Source organism: Corvus kubaryi, unplaced genomic scaffold, assembly GCF_017639235.1.
Source record: "Corvus kubaryi isolate FWS band 111438036 unplaced genomic scaffold, C.kubaryi_AGA036_p1.0 36940, whole genome shotgun sequence".
In the NCBI taxonomy this organism is placed as follows: Eukaryota; Metazoa; Chordata; class Aves; order Passeriformes; family Corvidae; genus Corvus; species Corvus kubaryi.
In genome coordinates, this window is record NW_024580988.1 from 225,769 (window position 1) to 233,323 (window position 7,555).

At 49.5% G+C, this 7,555-nt stretch overlaps 1 long non-coding RNA gene across 1 annotated transcript; it reads left to right on the forward strand.

Annotated features, from left to right (window-relative positions):
- The first annotated feature begins 6 nt into the window (after positions 1-6).
- On the forward strand, positions 7-1,554 carry LOC121660800. Its single transcript, XR_006014780.1, has 2 exons — positions 7-103; positions 584-1,554. It is a non-coding gene; the product is annotated as an uncharacterized LOC121660800 (long non-coding RNA).
- Positions 1,555-7,555: the final 6,001 nt, after the last annotated feature.

Here is a 7,555-nt window from a genome sequence, read left to right on the forward strand (position 1 = left end):
AGATGGACGAGACTGTTGGGCCTACACAGATCGATGGACCCGTCTGAACGTGAGCAGGAACTTGCACAAGATTGGGGTCTTCCTGGACATCCCAGCCAAGCAGGTAACTTTTTACCATGCTGATAAGGGAGCAGCTCTGCACACTTTTAGCATTGGTGATGGCAGCAGCCAGGAAGGCAAATTCATTCCCTTCTTCTCTACAGGCCCTGTTAGTGCAGAGCCTGACCCTGAGCCTCTGCTAATAGTGTAGTTTCTGGTGGTGATGAGTAGTTCACTCTGCATTTCAAATGTCAGTAATATACAGGCAATTATCAAATCCCGTTGTAATCAGCTTGCTACCTAATTTGTGTCTGCTGAACAAAGGTAATAAATGAGAGGGCAGATCTGTAACCATGGTCAGTTCTGAATATTTTTACATTATGCATCAGAATGAAAAATTCTTTTTTCAGGGAAATTTTATATGCTCAAGAAAAAAAGCAGATCTTTCATGGTTTTATGAAAATGCACTTCCTCTGGATAGCAAGTTTTCCTGAAAAACTTACTATCCTTCTCCTGAGAGTCTGTGAGCTGTCATTGTTTTCAGGAGGGAGAGGAATAGAACATCTTGGCGGGCACCCGGCAACGAAAGAATGCAACCCACTGCACATGTCCATGTGGCTTTTGTACATCTCCAAGAGAACTCCACAGACTTTCTGGGCATCTTGTACCTGGGCTTGGTCACCCTCACAGTAACAGTTTCCTGATGTTCAGTGGGAACCTCCAGTGTTTCAGTTTTTCACATTTCCTCGTGTCCTGTCACTGGCACCTCTGGGAAGAGCCTCCTTCAGGTGTTGAGACACATTGCTGAGATGTTCCCAAGCCTTCTCCTCTCCAAGTCAGCCTTTCCTCCTGGCAGAAATGCTCCAATCCCTTAATCATCTGTGTGGGCCTTCCCTGGACTCTCTCCAGTAGTTCTGTGTCTCTTTTGTACTGGGGAGCTCAGAATAGCAGCTGTGGCCTCCTCTCCAGTGCTGAGGAGAGTGGAAGGATCCCCTCCCTTGACCTGCTGGCACCGTTCCCCCTAATGCAGCCTTAGAGACCATGATCCCTCTTTGGGGCAAGGGCAAATTGCTCTCCCAGGTTTCACTTGGTGTCCACCCGGACCCTGATGCCTCCCACTGTCCAACTGCTCTGCTGGGTGTCCCCCAGCCTGTGCTGCTGCCCGGGCTTGTCCCTCTCTCAGCACTTTGCAGTTCTCCTCACTGAACCCCAAGAGGTTCCCGTCAGTCCATTTCTCCAGCCTGTCTGGGTCCCTCTGGGTGGCAGCAGGACCATCCATGGCCAGGGTGGTTCAGCCACCCCTCCCAGTTGGGTGCCTTCAGCAGACTTGCTGAGGGTGCTCTCTGCTCCATCACTGGGGTCAGGCAGGAAGAAGTTGACCAGGACTGGGGCAGGATTGACCCCTGGGCCTCACTCCTCGTGAAACATGGATTTAGAAGAAACATCAAGATTTTAGTTATAGGCTAGCCATATTGAAATTAGTTAGTGTAGGAAGGAATTCGGGCCCAGCTAGAGTTAATCAAAATAGTTAAAAGAGCTGGACCTGAAATGCGTTTTAAGATGTTACTAACTGATTACCAAATAACTGATGATCTGTCATTTGTATGTTTGCTTAGCTGTGCTTAGAACAAGGAATAGAAACATTGATAAGTTGGTGTAGGGAACAAGGACAATTACCAATTTCCTCCCTTGGTGGGAACCTGTTCAAAAGTCAAGCAAGAGGAAACTTAGAGGTCACTAAAGTAATTAGGATTGTTAAAGGTCAGAGAGGCAAAAAGGTCAAAGTGAGGAAGATGAGCATACTTCATCTTTTTAAGACCACTGACCCAATTCGAGACCAGCGACTCAATTCAGAGCACACACTATGCATGCTTAATGACATTTACGCTCATTTCCATAAAAAGTGGAGAATGGGAGGTGTTAATGTTATGAATATGCATTTGTATTTTGGATATTCATAATTTTTGTAAATAAAAAGCTTTGTGTTTGCTTGGATCAGGGCCCTGTGTCTTAGGGAGCTATCCCACACAGTTCCTGGCACCAAATAAAACATGCGCTTTCTAACTCTAAACTGTTAGAGAGTTTTTGTCCGTCTCAGTTGGATATCGATATTAGATTGATATTCATGTTTTGGTAAATCACTGGCTCCTGATCTCCCAGCAGACTTTGTGCCACCAATCCAGAGTCTCTGGGACTGTCCCTTCAGGCATGTTTCAGTTGAACACTCTTTCTGCTCATCCCCTCCATAAAAAGCTTTTTAAACTAGTATTTTGCTGGGTTTGAGTCATTTCAGTAGTTATAACAAGGCTCATGAATTGCTGCTGAAATAAAAAGGTTTCTCCTATTTATTTTTCTTAGAGATATTATCACATTCATAGAAGTTGTTTATTCCTACAGCAATGTGGAATATTGAAGTGTCTCTTGTCATGTAACTGAATCAATGGACATGTATTTGCATGTTGTGTTGGACTGACCCTGGCCAGCAGGTAAAGCCCCCCAACAGTCACTCCTTAATCTCTCCCCCAGCAGGATGCAGGAGACAATCAGGAGGGAAAAGGTAACACCTAGGAAGGCAAATGTCATAACCCAGAGAGTTCCCCCTTACTCCTTACCCTGAGCTTGCTCTGCTCAGCTTTATTGCCCTGAGAAAGATGTGGTGGAACATCCCTTTGATAGTTCAGGTTTGCAGGTTCTGTGCCCTCCCAGCTTCTTGTCCTTTCTCTTGGGGTGACTTTATGATGCTGTATCCCCTATCACCTGCTTATTGGCCAGACATGAATCCTGTGCCTTTCTGTGCCTTTAAGCTGGGTCTGAGAAAGTGGGGGAGGCCGAGCAAATTCTTCAGCGTGGTTTGTGTTCAAGGACTCACAGACTCCCCCATGTTCTCACTGCTGCATAGCCGAGGAAGCACCTTCCTGCTTTTCCCCAGCTCTTGGCTCCTCTTCTCAGGAGAGAGAGATGGTGAGTTAAAATTCTTTGCTTTTTAGCGAGCTTCTTGTTTGTTAGCTGAAGCAAGAAGTTTTTCCTGGGACTGTGGCTTCTTCTCCTGGAAATGTTTCAGCTTTGCTCCAGTCTGGAACACCATCACTGGGAGGCCCCACACCATGGCTCAGAGGGGCCCACGCTGCACCCCAGCTCCGGGGAGAGCTGAGCCACACCTACAGAAAGGACTCTGAATCTACCACAGCAAGAGGTTTTATTATCTAACATTATTCTTTTTTTTTTTTTTCTGGTGGCTGCATACACCCTGCTTGTTAAACAAACAGCTTTTTGTTCACTTTGCTCCAAGAAATTTCTTTCCAAACCTGGGTAGGGGAGGGGCTGCTGAAACCTCCCTTCTATTACAGGACACATTCATTCTGCACATTTCCTCCCAATTTGTCTTAAACTGGGACAGACCCATTTACTCTGGGCAAGATGGAGAGAGTGGAAGAAATCATGGAGATACTGAAAGATACTGAAAGGTTCCTCTGATTTCCTGGGTTAGAATTTGATTGGAATTTTAACTTGCATAGAAGAAGTCAAAACTAATTCAAAATGGAGTTTTGTGAGAGAAATATTTCTGTGAAAACTGGGAAGACAACTTGCACTGTTACGGAGAAGGTGAACCTGCTCTGCACACCAGGACCTATCTTTGTGTCACTTGTGTTCAAGAAGGTCACTTATCTCTCAAGTTCACAAGAGCCAACCCTTTAAATCTCAGCCAAGAGCTCAGATGTCCCATTGAAGAGAACCCTGGTAGCCGCACCACTGCCCCTCATGGCCTCGGCTGCCTCTCTGCTGCCTGGGAGTCAGGGCTGCTGCTTCCCTGCAGGGCTGGCAAGGGAATAGAGCAGGACGTGCTCTTGTCAGCTCTGGGCTCTTCTCACTTCCACACTGTCCCCTTGTGTCCTGGCCTTTGTGGAAGCCCTGTGGGCTGGTGGCACTGGTGCCAGTGCTGGTGTGGGTGCAGCCACATCCCTGGGGCAGTGCCAGAGCCTCCCTGGGGGCACCACCGTGATCCTGGGGGCTCCTGAGGGCAGGGCCAGAGAGCTGGAGCCCTCTGTGGCAGGCATGAGGGTGGCTGCCAGTGCAGGAGGGCTGGCAGGGACTGAGCCCCCAGGGCTGTCAGGGCCCTTGGCCAGGGGGATCCCTCCTCAGCCCTGAGCCCCCCAGCCTGGGGGTCCTGCACAGGCCCCTGTGTGGGGCTGGGCAGTGTCTGGGCAGGACACTGTCAATGCACCCCAGGGAATGGAAGATCCAGGCACACACAATTGGACAGAGATTTCTAGAAGAGTGGGAAAAGCAGAACAGGAGCTTATAACTGGGGCAGGATTGGTCTGGGAAGGGGGTGGACAAAGAACCCACTCAAGGCAAGGACTTGGTGTGGCCGTGGAAGTGTTAAGGAAATGATCCAGTGTGACTGTTCCTGAGACTCTCTGGGAAAACTCCCAAGGCCACAGATTTTAACTGCTGGGACTGGAGCCCCTTCACAGCAGCAGCTCCAGTGACTCCACGTGTCCCCGCTTGAGTCCCCACAGCCCCCACTCACACAGTCACACCAGGTTTCTTCACTGCTTCAACCCCAGGTTTCCTATGGCAGAATCTCAAATGTTTCATTCCATAAAGCCATTTATTCATGGTGCAGTAACAATGAAACAGCTCAACTTGCTGCATCTGAGCAGGACCCCCAACATAAGACCCTTCTGCTCACGATACTTTTCCCACCATTTTCCCTTTTTTCCCCATGTTTCCCACCCTTTTGTCCCTTTCCTTTCCTGCCCTTTTCCCCTCCTGTTACCCACCCTTTTCCCCCTCACATTTCCCTCCTTTTTGTCCCCTCACATTTCCTGCCTTTTCCCCTCACATTTCCTGCCTGTACTGGTTTTGTATAGCCTGTGTTTTTGCTAGTGAGGGAACCACAGCTGTGGCTTCTGTGAGAAGCTTCTAGAAGCTTCCACCATGTCCAGCAGAGCCAAGGCCTCATGGCTCCAAAGATGGACGTGCTGATGGCCAAGACTGGGTCAATTAGAAATGGTGGTAACATCTCTGTGAGAACAGATTTCAGATTTAGGACAAAATCAAAACAAAGGTTGTGGCACAGTTTGAACTGGGACTAGAAAAGAGCAGGATGAGAACATGTGAGAAGAGCACCTCTGCAGACACCAAGGTCAGTGAAGAAGGAGGGGGAGGAGGTGCTCCAGCTGCCAGAGCCGAAATTCCTCTGCAGCCTGTGGTGAGGACCATGGTGAAGCAGCTGTGTCTCTGCAGCTCATGGAGATACATGGAAATGAAGAGATCCACCTGCAGCCCATGGAGGAGCCCCATGCCAGAGCAGGTGGATGCCTTGAGGAGGCTGTGATCCTGTGCAAGACCTGTGGAGAGAAGGGCCACAGGCTGGAGCAGCCTGTCCTTGAAGGACTGCACCCCGTGGAAGAGTGACCCATGCTGCAGCAGTTTGAGGGGTACTGTTGCCTGTGGGATGGACTCACGTTGCAGCAGTTTGCAGAGAGCTGCTGCTCTTGAGATGGAGCCATGTCAGGGAAGTTCACGGGGAACTGTCTCCCATGGGAGGGACCCCACAGTCTCACAGGGGAAGGACTCCTCTTCCTGAGCAGCAGGAGAAGTTATGGATGATGAACTGAGCATAACCCACATTCCCTGTCTCCTTGTGTCAGAGGGGTAGGAGGTAGAGCTGGGAAGGAGGCAGGAGTAGGGGGAAGGTGTTTTTTAAGGGCTTATTTTACTTCTCATTATCCTGCTCTGATTTTGTTTGTCATAAATTCACTTTATATCTCCAAGCTTAGCCTGTTTTGCCCTTGATGGTAAATGATGAGTGTCTTCTCCCAGTCCTTAGCTCATAAACCCTTCATTAAATTTTCTCTCCTCTGTCCAGCTGCAGAGGAGAGTATTGAACAGCTTTTTGTGGGTGCCCGGCATCTGGCCACCATCAACCCACGACAGCAAAAACCCCACCCACCACTCATGCACCTCATACCCACCTCTGCACTGCTCTCGTGCCCTTCCTGACCCTGTCCTGCACTTCCTCCAATGGTTGCCCCACACCTCCCACCCACACTCTGCTTGCAATGACCCCCAAGCCCTTGCAATGCCACCCACTGAGCTTTCCCAGCATGCCCTTCACCACAGTCTAAAAGGAATTTGCATGGCCACACCTCTCTTTGAAACATAATCCTGCCCCATCCTCTCATGAACCCCACCCTGTTCTTCAACCCCGCCCACCACCCCCTCCCTCCCCAGTCTTTGCCTCATCTTGATTGGTCACTTGCACCCTACAATTTGCATTTGCTTCACCCCTGTACTCTCCTGCCAAATCATCCGGGAACACCACTACCTCATTGGCATAACCCTGCCCACAGTCACCCTGACCCTGCCCTGCCCCCTCGAGCAGGCATTTAATTAGATTAATCACCCACATTTATCAGCATATTCAGTGTCCTGCTCACCTTGGCCCCACCCCCTTTGGCAACCGCCAGACTGCAGGGATTGTGGGCAACCCAGGACAGAGGGAATTGGTTATCTCTTCCCCTCCCTGGGGAACTTTGAGTGCACAGGAGGGTCCATCAGAGCCAAGGTGGGGGCAGCACCAGAGGAAGGGTTCTGCAGTGCCACAATGACCCTTTGGTTCCATGGGGCCCTACAGTGTCATAAAGGACTCTTGGTTCAATATGGCCCCACAGTACCAATGGTCTCATTGGTTCTGCAGAGTCACCATGGCCCCTTTGTTCCATGGGACCCCACAGTTTCACAATGGACTCTTGGTTCCATGGGGCCCCACCATTTAACAGTAGTCCACTTTGTTATGCAGTTCCACAATAGACAATTTGTTACATGATAGCCTGCAGTGGCAAAATGGCCCTTGGTTCCATGAGGCTCTACAGTGTCAGTGTTCTCCTTGGGTCACTAGTATCACAGTGGCCCCTTGGTTCCATGAGGTTTTGCAATGTAACAATGGACCCTTGGTTACAAAGGGTCCCAGAATGTCACAATGGTCTCCTTGATTCCATAGGGCCCTAGAGTGTCACAGTGCCCCCTTGGTTCCATGGGGCCCCACAAGATCACAATGGCCCCTTGGTTCCATGAGGTTTCTCAGTGTCACAATGGCCCCTTGGGTCCCTGAGATTCTGTGGTATCACAATGGCTCCTTGGTTTCATAGGGCCTTACAGTGTCACAATACCCCCTTTGTTACATGAGATTTTTCAGTGTCACAATGGCTTCTTGGTTCCATGGAGCCTCACAGTGTAGCAATGGACTCCTTGGTCCCGAAGTGTCACAATCCCCCGTGGTTCCAAGTGATTCTGCAGTGTCACAATGGGCTTCCTTGGTTCTATGAGGCCATGTAGTGTCACAATGAACTCTTGGTTCCCTGAGGTTCTGTAGGGTCACAATAGTCCCTTTGTGTGAGAAAGCAACAAGTCTGACACTGCAGAAAATTCCTGGGAAGCACGGAAGAAATTAAGATAACACGCTATCTGAGAACAGGAAAGGCATCCTGTTTCTTTGAAGCCTGCAAAC